This window comes from Bubalus kerabau, chromosome X, assembly GCF_029407905.1.
Source record: "Bubalus kerabau isolate K-KA32 ecotype Philippines breed swamp buffalo chromosome X, PCC_UOA_SB_1v2, whole genome shotgun sequence".
Lineage (NCBI taxonomy): Eukaryota > Metazoa > Chordata > Mammalia > Artiodactyla > Bovidae > Bubalus > Bubalus kerabau.
Genome location: NC_073647.1, coordinates 101824914 through 101836169, shown reverse-complemented (window position 1 = coordinate 101836169; position 11256 = coordinate 101824914). Strand labels below are relative to the sequence as shown.

Below are 11256 nucleotides of genomic sequence, written 5' to 3'. Positions count from 1 at the left end.
AGTGGTTATCAGTGAGGAGAGGGAAGGGGAATGGGGTAAGAGACGGGGGTAGGGGATAAAGAGGCACAAACTATTATACTATATTTATATGTATAATAGTAGCTCAGAGGTTAAAGAGACCTGGGTTCCATCCATGGGTTGGGAAGATCCCCTGGAGAAGGAAATGGCAATCCACTCCAGTATTCTTGCTTGGAGAATACCATGGATGGAGGAGCTTGGTAGGCTACAGTCCATGGGGTTGCAAAGAGTCGGACATGACTGAGCGACTTCACTTTCACAAACTTTTCATGTATAAAATAAATAAGATACAAAAAATATTGTACAGCACAGAATATAGCCAATATTTTATAATAGCTATAAGTGGAATATAACCTTTAAAAATTGTGAATCATTGTGCTGTACACCTCTCCAGATGTTGAAGTTCTCTTGTGTCTTCTTTCTATTCAGCAGCTTCCTCTAACTCCTCACTGCTGATGACTCCCCCACATATATCTCAGCTCAGATGCCTCCCCTAAACTACAGTCCTTTATTTCAAACCCTCTACTTAACAGCATCATTGAGCTGTCCAAAATCAAGCCCTTCCTCTGCACAAACCGCCTGGGCACTCTCTCGGTGACTGCGACCATGGTCCAACCAATGGTCTGTTTAAGAAACTCAGACACCTCACTAGACCTCGCTTGTTCCCTGCCTCAAGTCCAGTTAGTCACCGGGTCATAAATATTGTCCCTTCAGTGTCCTTCTAATTATGTTGGCACTGTCCTAGTTCATTCAGGCCTTCCCTGCTTCTTGCCCAAATTGTTGTCATCTTCTTGGAGATCCTGTCTCATACCTTTGGATCTGCTGCCAAGATGGCCTCCTAGACTGTGAGTCCAGTAGGGTATGGGAGCATCTTATTCACTTTCACCTCCCCAGGTCCCACCACAGTGCTAACACATAAAACTTTTCAACTACATGCTTTTATTTATTTATTTTTGATAGGGAAGGGGTAATTGTATTTTGACAAAGTTGCAGTCTTACAGAATAGTTACAGAAATAATATAAGGAATTCATGACTATCCTTCACCTAGATTCCCCAAATATTAACAGTTTACCACATTTGCTTTATGCTTCTTTCATTTACATATATATATATATATATTTTTTTTTTTTCCTGAGCAGTTTTCTAAACAGTTTGAGAGTTAGTTATGGACATGATCTTCCTTTACCTAAATGTGGTGCACCTTTCCAGAAGACAAGGACATTCTCTTATATAACCGCAGTACAATTATCAAGATCAGGCAATTTTTTTGGGGGGGAGGTGCCACATGGCTCCTGGGAAGCTCTCTCCAAGAGAGCTCCTGGCTCTCTTGACCAGGGATTGAATCTGAGCCCTCAGCAGCAGTGAAAATGCAGAGTCCTAACCACTGGAACACCAGGGAATTCCCAAGATGAGGCAATTAACATGGACATAGTATTATCTAGCTGAGTTACATCAGTTGTCCCGTTGACATCCTCTCTAGCAAAAGAAAAAAAAGTATTTCATTCCCAAATCCAGTTCAGGGCAAAGCATGGTGTTTAGTCATGTTTACTTTCCTTGAACCTAGAACAGCTTCTCAGCCATTTTTGTTTGTTTCATGACATTGATATTTTTGGAGTTCAAAATGTAGAATGTTCCTTAATTTGTGATCATTTAATTTTTCCTCAAGGTTAATTCAATTTATGTCTTTTTTGCAATACAACAAAAGTGATGCTGGATTTACCTCCATCTTAATATCTGGAGGTAAATGATTTTTTAACTTTGATCACAGTATGTGGTTATTGAATCTTCATAAAATACAATCTAATCCTACCACCCTTCAGTGGACCTAAAAGCATATAAGGCCCAGAAGACTTGATGGTAGTCCCTTCTTGACCTCAGTCATGATCTAGTTATATACTGTCTCTGCTTCTTGCCTTTGAACTTATTACTCTCTCTGACTCAAACATTATTTTCCTCCCACTAAATCCAACCCCTGCCTCTGTACTGGGCTAACTTCTACCTAAAATTCACCCTAGTTTCCCCTCTCCCAGGAAGCCTTCACTGACATCCCTGGCTCTGACATGTCACTTGTACAGCATCCTGTCTTTATGTTTTATTATGATATTCATCACACTGACAGAACTGTTTCTTTGTCTCTCTTGCTACATCATGAGCTCTTAGGGGGTAAGTCCTGGATCTTTTATTATGAGGTAAGTCCTTTCATTCATTAATTTGTTCATCCAGTCATGCAAATCTGAGTTCATTGATTCCTTGTCATGAGGGAGAACATACATTCCACGGGATGTCTCAATAAGAAGGTGTTAGATTCTTTTATGGGGCTTCCCTGGTGGCTCAGAGGTTAAAGCGTCTGCATGCAATATGGGAGACCCCGGTTCGAACCCTGGGTCGGGAAGATTCTTTTATGGGATGTGGCCTCATATAAGGCGATTTGTGGGGGAGATTCCAAGGATTGGAGGTTGTTAGAAAGTGAGAGTGATTTTATGATTGGATATATTAATTATTATCTAGAAAGGTGAGGTGAAGGGAGTGATTGACAAAGAAGCGGCACCCATTTATTTATATGAGCTAGGAGAGGGTAATGTTTAGTCATTTTGGGAATTTGGACAATGTTTATTAGTCTAGTTTTGGTCTTGATCCATTAGTCACAGTGGCTTTGTCTGATGTTGGGAATCTGTGAAACTGGGCATGTTCAACAGGAGAGCACCAAGGCCTTGCTGTGAGTGCCAGGCCAGCTCCTGCATGTCAGGGGCTGCATGTCTTTCTTGCTCCTCCCTTTCATCCAAGGGCAGATGAGGTCAGGCCACAGGACATGAATCTATGTATTCTAGTCACCACCATTATTGAGATTTTGCTGATCTGGAGGTAGCACTGAGAAAGCTGTCTGCAGAAGGACTTGGGCAAGTCTCTCTTGCTCCTTTTATTGCAGGATGAAGTGCTGAATCTTGTGATGTGACAAGGGCTGCTCAGTGGCATTTAGGGCTCTGGACAGGCTCTGCCCCAAAGCACCACAGGCAGTTACCAGAAACAAAATGATGATCATTCATCCTTGTAATAGACCCTGGACATAGGAGCCTAGGTGACCCAACCCAGGCCATGGAAACATGTCCTATGGTTCAGCTGGTCTATTGTAGACAGCCTGGTGCCTTTTTCTTTTAGTGTCATCAGAAATTGTTCTATTGACCTGTAGTATTTATGTAAGTGCATCAAGAGGTGTTTGCTAAAGGAGAACCCTTTCCTCTGCTAGCCAAGGAAATCAAGGGCTATAAGACTGCTAGTGACAATATGGCTAATAAATTTAGACATTTTTTGGGGGGTGGGGTGGGGGAGTCTTCTTGAGTAAAAGTTGTGTCATTTATGGCATCTGTTAAGATCAGAGACAGGTTTGGGGCCACCTTTTCACCACTGTGGGAACTGCAGCTCACAGAGAATGCATGAAGAGTCAGTTACCTTTCTGGGAGCTGTCCAGATTCTGCAGTTTCCCTTTACTTTACATGAAAATTTGATCCATTGGAAGAGAGGTAGTTTTAAATATCTGAAAATCTCTAACAATTACCTCAATATATTGGATAAGTTAGTGTGTGGCGGGTGGGCGTAAGTCTGATGTCCACATAAGAAATGGTATTCTAATGGAGCACAGACCTTATTGGAAGTATAAGTATCATTTTGCATGAGTTAATTATATGTCCCTTAAAATGGGCGGATAATGTGAGTGGAAGTAAACAGTTCCCCAAAAGAATGTCTCTGAAGAGAACAAGTATTTGTACCACCAGGGACTTCCCTGGTGGTCCAATGGTTAGAACGCCATGCTTCCACTGCAGGGGGCCTGGGTTTGATACCTGGTTGGGGAACTAAGATCCTGCAAGCCTTGTGGAGAGATTAAAAAAAAAAGGGAAGCCTGGTGTGCTGCAGTCCATGGGGTCACAAAGAGTCGGACATGACTGAGCAACTGAACAGCAAGCCTCAGTAGAAGTATTTTGTTGATGTGAGGTCACTTTTTGTTTAGTGGCCTTGATTCTTATTTTTCTTTATCTAGAATTCTATAGATTCTAACATTTATCAATTGATGCATCTTTTAAATAAACAACACCAGTCTTGCCCATTGATCAATTAAAATTTGACTTTCTCAGTTCTTAGTTCACAAGTTTATTATGAAAAAACACTGCAGTGTTCTTGTGGAGTAACATCATTTTATAGGAGGGAGAAAAAAAAAAAAAAAACAACTCCGTTCAAAACAACTCACCAGGTTCTGACAGTAACAAAGAACAATATGAGGCCAAGATTTTAGAAATGGAGATAAATCGAGCGCAGACAAATCATACAGTTAAATTAAATGGTATCCCTAAAAATAAACAAAATGATTTCAAAACTCACAAATAGAAGGGAGGCTTTGGTACTTATTTTTAAAAATTTTCACTAAGCTCCAATGATTGCTGCTATTCTTATCTACAGTCATACTGAGTAAAGCTATAGCTAAATGGAAGTTAAATTGTATTCACAAGGTGTTAATGTTTACATCTTATTATCTGCAGTTTCTCAGAGAAAGCAAAGTAACTACAAACAGCGCTAGGACAGAAACTGGTTTCTTGACCAACAGTGTTGCTTCAGCATGCAATGAATTGGTTCATTCTAAAGTGATCATGGCTGTTGATGACAGGTTCAGTTCAGCCTCTCAGTCGTGTCCAACTCTTTGTGACCCCATGGGCTGCAGCACACCAGGCTTCCCTGTCCTTCATCTCCCGGAGCTTGCTCAAACTCATGTCCATTGAATCAGTGATACCATCCAACCATCTCATCCTCTGTTGCCTCCTTCTTCTTCTGCCTTCAGTCTTTCCCAGCATCATGGTCTTTTCCAATGAGTTGGCTCTTTGCATCAGGTGGCCAAAGTATTGGAGCTTCAGCTTCAGCATCAGTCCTTCAGCTGAGTCCTTCATCAGTCCTTCCAAGAGACTTTGTATTTTTATATGGCACATCTTTTTGGTCCATGTGAAAACAAATTTTTTTGAGTGTTAACTGTTCTCTGACACTTGTGGAGTTGCTCTTCCCATATGACATGGGAAGACCAAAACTGTACAAGTTTAAAATTTCATTACAGGAAGCAGTCTAGGGTACCATGAGTAACATGTGGCTCACTTCTGCAAGGTGCTGGGAGTATTTTCAAACTGCGAGAAAGAGTATTTTAGAATATCAAGTTCCATGATTGCAGCTTGGTTACCACAAGGATAACAACAGTCTGGAGCACTGAAAATCGTTACTCCATTTAGGTCATGGCACCAGTTATATTCCTCCATCACCAGCTGATGAGGTCTAGACGCCAACGTGAGGCCATCAACATGATTAAATGTCTCAGAAATATCTTGCCCCAAGGTGTAACCAGCTCCTCGAGGAGATATAATCCAACCTCCACCTTTCATCTGGATCTGACCACAGCAAGTCACACACTGGACCCTAATGGAGAACTTCTTGTAGACGATCGAGTGCTCTGATGTGATCCAGTGTATCTATGGCTGCTGAGTGGCCACCATGTTGACAGATCTGCCCATCCAGTAATAGGAATTGATATCCTATCCAGTGATAGGAAGATAGTCAAAAAGATCTGTAAAATATTTCTAAACATTTGCATCTCCGTAGTTCCTTAAACACTCATCATAGAAACCATGTACTTGTGTGATCTGTCTGCTCTCATGATTTCCCTGAAGAAAGGTGATACATTCATGGTAATGAACCTTAAGAGCTACAAGCAGATTAACTGTTTTCACTGAATGATATCCTCTGTCTAAATAATTGCCCATAAACAAGTAATTTGTATCTGGTGATGTGCCACCAATTCTAAACAATTCCATGAGATCGTGAAATTTCCCATGCACATCTCTACAGACGAGACTAGACATCGAACAACTTGCACATTGGATTCTTTTGTCAGGATTTCATTAGCCTTCTCACGGAGGCTCTTGACCTGGGGCTGGGACAGCTGCTTGCACTTGTTCAGCTGCTTGGTCCACTGGTCAGCTCCTTGGTGAACACCTTCTCATCCATGATGCCACCCGCCCGAACCGTGCTCCTTCCAGGCCACCACCCGCACATGGGCCACAAGTACCTGCGGTCGCCAGTTCCCAGGGTACTTGTGCAGGTACTGGCAGTTGCTTGGTGCTAGCGCTGGCCCTCTAGCTCGCCCCTCTGTGCTTGGCCACCAGCCGCTGCCCTCCTCCACTTGTTCTAGCTCCAGAGCTCTGCTCTCTGTAACTGCGGCTGCCGGTGTGGTGACGCCACGCCCAGCGTCAGGAGGTGGTGGGATGTGGAGGAGTAGAAGGGCCGGAACTGGAGCTGCAGAACTGGAGGTCAGTTATTATATGACCAAAGTTTGGGATTAATGATGTAAGGGAAACTTAAGAACCAGACAAGTGTGTTAGTGGCTCAGTCGTGTCCGACTCTTTGTGACCCATGGACTGTAGCCCACAAGGCTCCTCTGTCCATGGGATTCTCCAGGCAAGAATACTGGAGTGGGTAGCCATTTCCTTCTACAGGGGATCTTCCCAACCCAGGGATCAAACCCAGGTCTCCTGCATTGCAGGCAAATTCTTTACCGTCTGAGCCACCAGGGAAGCCCAGAAGAACCAGAATGGGCCTTAATAGGAAATGCATCTTCTTAAGTGTTTAAAAGAAAAATGATTAAATTTTTGTCAGCAAACGGTTAAGTTCAGAGCAGTAGTTATGGTTTGAGAAAGACCTGTCAGGACGTTTTATTTTTTAAGTGGCAGAAGGTCATATAGGGTCAAAAGTCGCAGGATGAAGGTAAGGGAGAACATATTGAGAAGATTTACTGGGGAGTGTAAAGTACAATAACAGGCATGATGAGTGGTGAAGGGAAAGAAAAAGGCCGCTCGCTGAAGAATGAGATTAACCTTGGGCAGAAGCTATCCACTTCTGCAGTCAGCAGTTCCTGGAGGGATCCTAAGACTAGTGTTAAATTGTGCCAATGGAATGGCTGTCCAGTATTCAGGATGAAGTGATATATGTCTTTTAAGTCAGAAAACATAAACTTCAGTACTTTGGAGTTTTGTTGTGTCAGTTGCTAACAGTACCTGAAAATCTCTTTTCCACTGAGGCTCAAGGGCAGTTTTTCTCTGATGCCTCTTCAGGAAGCCAAGCCTTCAGGTTTGGTATCATGCAGAGGCTGCTTAGGTGGGTGTTTCAAAAAAAACAGCTGTACTTGTTGGTGATAAAACTGGAGGTATGCGTCCCCTGCTGTAATTAGTGATATCAGCATGTCATAGGGTAGAGTCTAAGATGGAGAATACTTTCCAAATCCATGGGGGCAACCTGATATTTACTCAGAAGGAGGTAACTTGTGGATCCTAGAGGAGACAGCTTACTGCTATTAAGTATAATGGCAAGACTTTAGGCTATGGACATTCAAGGAGTTTCTGAGAGCTTTAAATTTTTTGGTTTTGAAATCTCATTAGTTCTCTTCACTTTTCCTGAATTTATGGAAGATAAAGACAGTGTCATTCCAGGAGATAAGAATAAAAGATTGTGTTCAATGACCAGTGTTTTGTATCTGTTTCTTACATAGAAACTGTCCCGATAGCCAAAGATTATTTATTAATTAACTTAACCTTTTATCTAAGGCCTTAAAGTAGTCAGGATGTGGAAATTTCAATTTTAGCTAATATGTTAAATTTTTGTGATTTGTAGCAACTTAAGAATTTAATAAAATTAAACTCTATAAAAAGACATTTGTTTGTATATATATTTTCTCATAAAATTATGGAGACAATGGTAACTTACTTAACTCATAAAACCAGTATAAGAAATTTAGAAAGTTTAAATAATTTAACCCTGGTTTTGTACAAACCAAAATATTGTGGTGACATTATTTTTAAATGGTAAACTAATTTATAAAGACTCTCAATTGTATCAAAATTTCTCCTTCATCTTGGAATTAAGTTCTTTTCTCATAATTAGAATAACAAAGGCTATTATGTAAGTACACTTTTCAGTGTCGACAAAAAGAAGCATCATTAATAACAGTTTCTTTTCTTGTTTTTAGACTTTTTGATGGCTTAGTTTGGACTAGAAAAGTGTACATACACATAACAACTTAATGTTTTTTTGATCAGTTAATCTTTAAAAGTTTCCTAAAGAGGTAAAATGGAGAGAGAGGGACAAAAAAAATTTAGGAGGACCCAGCTTCAGACAAGATTTCCCAGGTGGTGCAGTGGTAAAGAATATGCCTGTCAATGCAGGAGAAGCAAGAGATTCAGGTTCAATCCCTGGGTCAGGAAGATCCTCTGCAGTAGGAAATGGCAACCCACTCCAGTGTTCTTACCCTGAAAATTCCACGGGCAGAGGAGCCTGGTGGGCTACAGCACTTGGGGTTGCAAAGTGTTGGACATGACTGAGACAGCACGCACAGCTTCAGACAAATGTGAACTTTTACTTTTTAAAGGCTATTTATGTTGCTTTTTGAAGGAGAAGGAAGAATGTATTGATAAAGAAACCACATTTTGAAAAACACAAGAAAGAGAAAGAAATAAACAGATATATAGATATTGAGATTACAGCTGGTTGGACAATAACTCAGGCCACTGACAATTTTACCAATCTAAACAAATCTAAAGCTACCATTCATTAATCCTTGAAGTATAGAAACAAAGCTAATATAGTCTCTTATGTTAAAAATATTCTCTTTTTAAACAATTTCCTCATAAGAGTTTCTTCCCTTTTTGTTCTAACGTCCTTTTTTTTGGGCCATGCCACAAAGCTTGTGGGATCTTAGTTCCCTGACCAGGGATTGAACCTGGGGCCCTCTTAAGTGAACAGTCTTCATGTCAAAAATTCCCCAATGTAGCCATGGTAATTTCAAATTGACCCTAGAGGAATTATGCCAGGTAGAGAGTATTCTAGTAGGAAAATATGAAGGAGTGGGTGTGTAGCATGGAAGAGTTGCAGTTTTAGATTCAGAAGACCCCCATGAGAACTTCATGAGCCGTCAGGTCCGTGCTTGTGCAATCTTGTGTCTTTAGAGCCTGGCTGAAGCCCAACCATTACTCATCAGAAGCTAAATAAAACCTCCTGATCCCAGGCCAATGAAACAAAGTTCTTAGGGGCTCAGAGACATAATTTAAGAAGTCTTTTTTTTTTTTTAAAGAAGTCTTTCTAAGGTTTTATTTTAATAGCTTTATTGATGTATAAGAGACATATAATAAACTGACATATACAAAGAGTATAATTTGGTTAGTTTCAACATATGCCCGAAGCCATTACCACCATCAAGATAATGAATATATCCATCACTCTCCAGAGTTTCTTCTTGCCCCTTTATTATCTCTCTGTCCTGCCTCCCTGTGCTCCTAACTCCCAGGTGACCACTGATCCACTGTTACTCTAGATCGGTTTTCATTTTCTAGGTTTATATATATATATAGGGAATTATACAGTATGTTTTCTGTTTTGTATGGCTTCTTTAACTCAGTATAATTATTTTGAGAATCAAACTATCCACCCTGCTGTGTGTGTAGTTCATTTCATTTTGTTACTAAGAGATATTTCACTGTATGTAAATACTACAATTGTTTATCCATTAAAGTGTTGATGGACATTTGTGTTGTTTCTAGTTTGGGCAATCATAAACAAAGCTACTATGAACATTTGTGTACTAATTTTTGTATGAACATTTGCTTTCATTTCTTTTGAGTAAATATTTATGAGCAGAATGGCTGAATCTTACGGTAGGTGTATGTTTAACTTTGTAAGAAGCTTCCAAAGTGGCTGTGCCATTTTACATTCCCTTCTCCCATTGTATGAGAGTTTCAGTTCATGGGGTATGGTGAGTCTTTTCAATTTTAGCCATTCTATTAGAGGTGTAATGGTATCTCATTGTGGTTTTAATTTTCATTTCCCTAATGACTAATGGGGTTGAGCATCTTATTATGTGAGTATTTGCCATTTATTGTCTTCACTAAAGTGCCTATTGAGATGGCTTGCTCATTTTCTAAAATTTATTTTTAATTGAGGGATAATTGCTTTACAATATTGTGTTAGTTTCTGCCATATATCAGCATGAATCAGCCATAGGTATACATATATCCCCTCCCTCTTGAATCCCCCTCCAACATCCCACCCTATCCCACCCCTCTAGGCTGTCACTGAGCACTGGGTTTGAGTTCCCTACATCATATAGCAAATTCCTGTTTGTTTTTTAAATTTTTTGTAAGTCTTTATTGAATTTGTAACAGTATTGTTTCTGTTGTTTTCTATGTTCTGGTTTTTTGGCCACAAGGCATGTGGGGTTTAGCTCTCTGACCAGTGATCAAACACACACACCCTGCACTGGAAAGGCAAAATCTTAACCACTGGATTGCCAGGGAAGTCTCCTTGCTCATTTTTTAATTAGGTTATTTTCTTTTCCTTTTTTGGCTGTTCCAGGTCTTCTTTGCTTTCTGAGGGCATTCTCTAGTTGTGGCGAGTGGGGGCTACTCTCCATTGCGGTGCACAGGCTTCTCATTGTGGTGGCTTCTCTTGTTGTGGAACACAAGTTCTAGGAGCTTGGGCTTCAGTAGTTGCAGCATGTGGTCTCAGTAGTTGCAGTGGAGGAGCGTAGTTGTTCTGTGGCATGTGGAATCTTCTCAGACCAGGGATCAAACCTGTGTCTCCTGCATTGGCAGGAGGATTCTTACCCACTGTGCCACCAGGGAAGTCCACAGTTAGGTTATTTTCCTGTTATTAAGTTGTAAGGATCCTTGACACATTCTGGATACCACTCCTTTATCAGATAAATGATTTGCAAACCTTTTTTCCCCCCAGTCTGACTTCATTTTTCATACTTATAACAGTGTCTTTCAAAAAGTAGTTTTAATTTTGATGAAGTGTAATATAAGTATGTTCTTTTAAGGAAAGCATTTTTGGTGTCCTGGTATGAGTTTTAAAAATTTATTTATTTTAAATGGAGGATAATTACTTTACAATATTGTAGTGGTTTTTGCCATACATCGACATGAATCAGCCATGGGTGCACATGTGTCCCCTCATCCTGAACCCCCTCCCACCTCCCTCCTCACCCCATCCCTCTGGGTTGTCCCAGAGCACCAGCTTTGAGTGCCCTGCTTCATGCATCGAACTTACACTGGTTATCTATTTTACATATGGTAATATACATGTTTCAGTGCTGTTCTCTCAAGTCATACCACCCTCGCCTTCTCCCACAGAGTCCAAAAGTCTGTTCTTTACATCTGTGTGTC

The 11256-nt window shown here is 40.6% G+C and overlaps 1 pseudogene; it reads right to left on the bottom strand.

Moving 5' to 3' along the window:
* Positions 1–5105: 5105 nt before the first annotated feature.
* Positions 5106–6052, bottom strand: LOC129639157 (serine/threonine-protein phosphatase 2A catalytic subunit alpha isoform-like; annotated as a pseudogene).
* Between the last annotated feature and the right edge of the window lie 5204 nt (positions 6053–11256).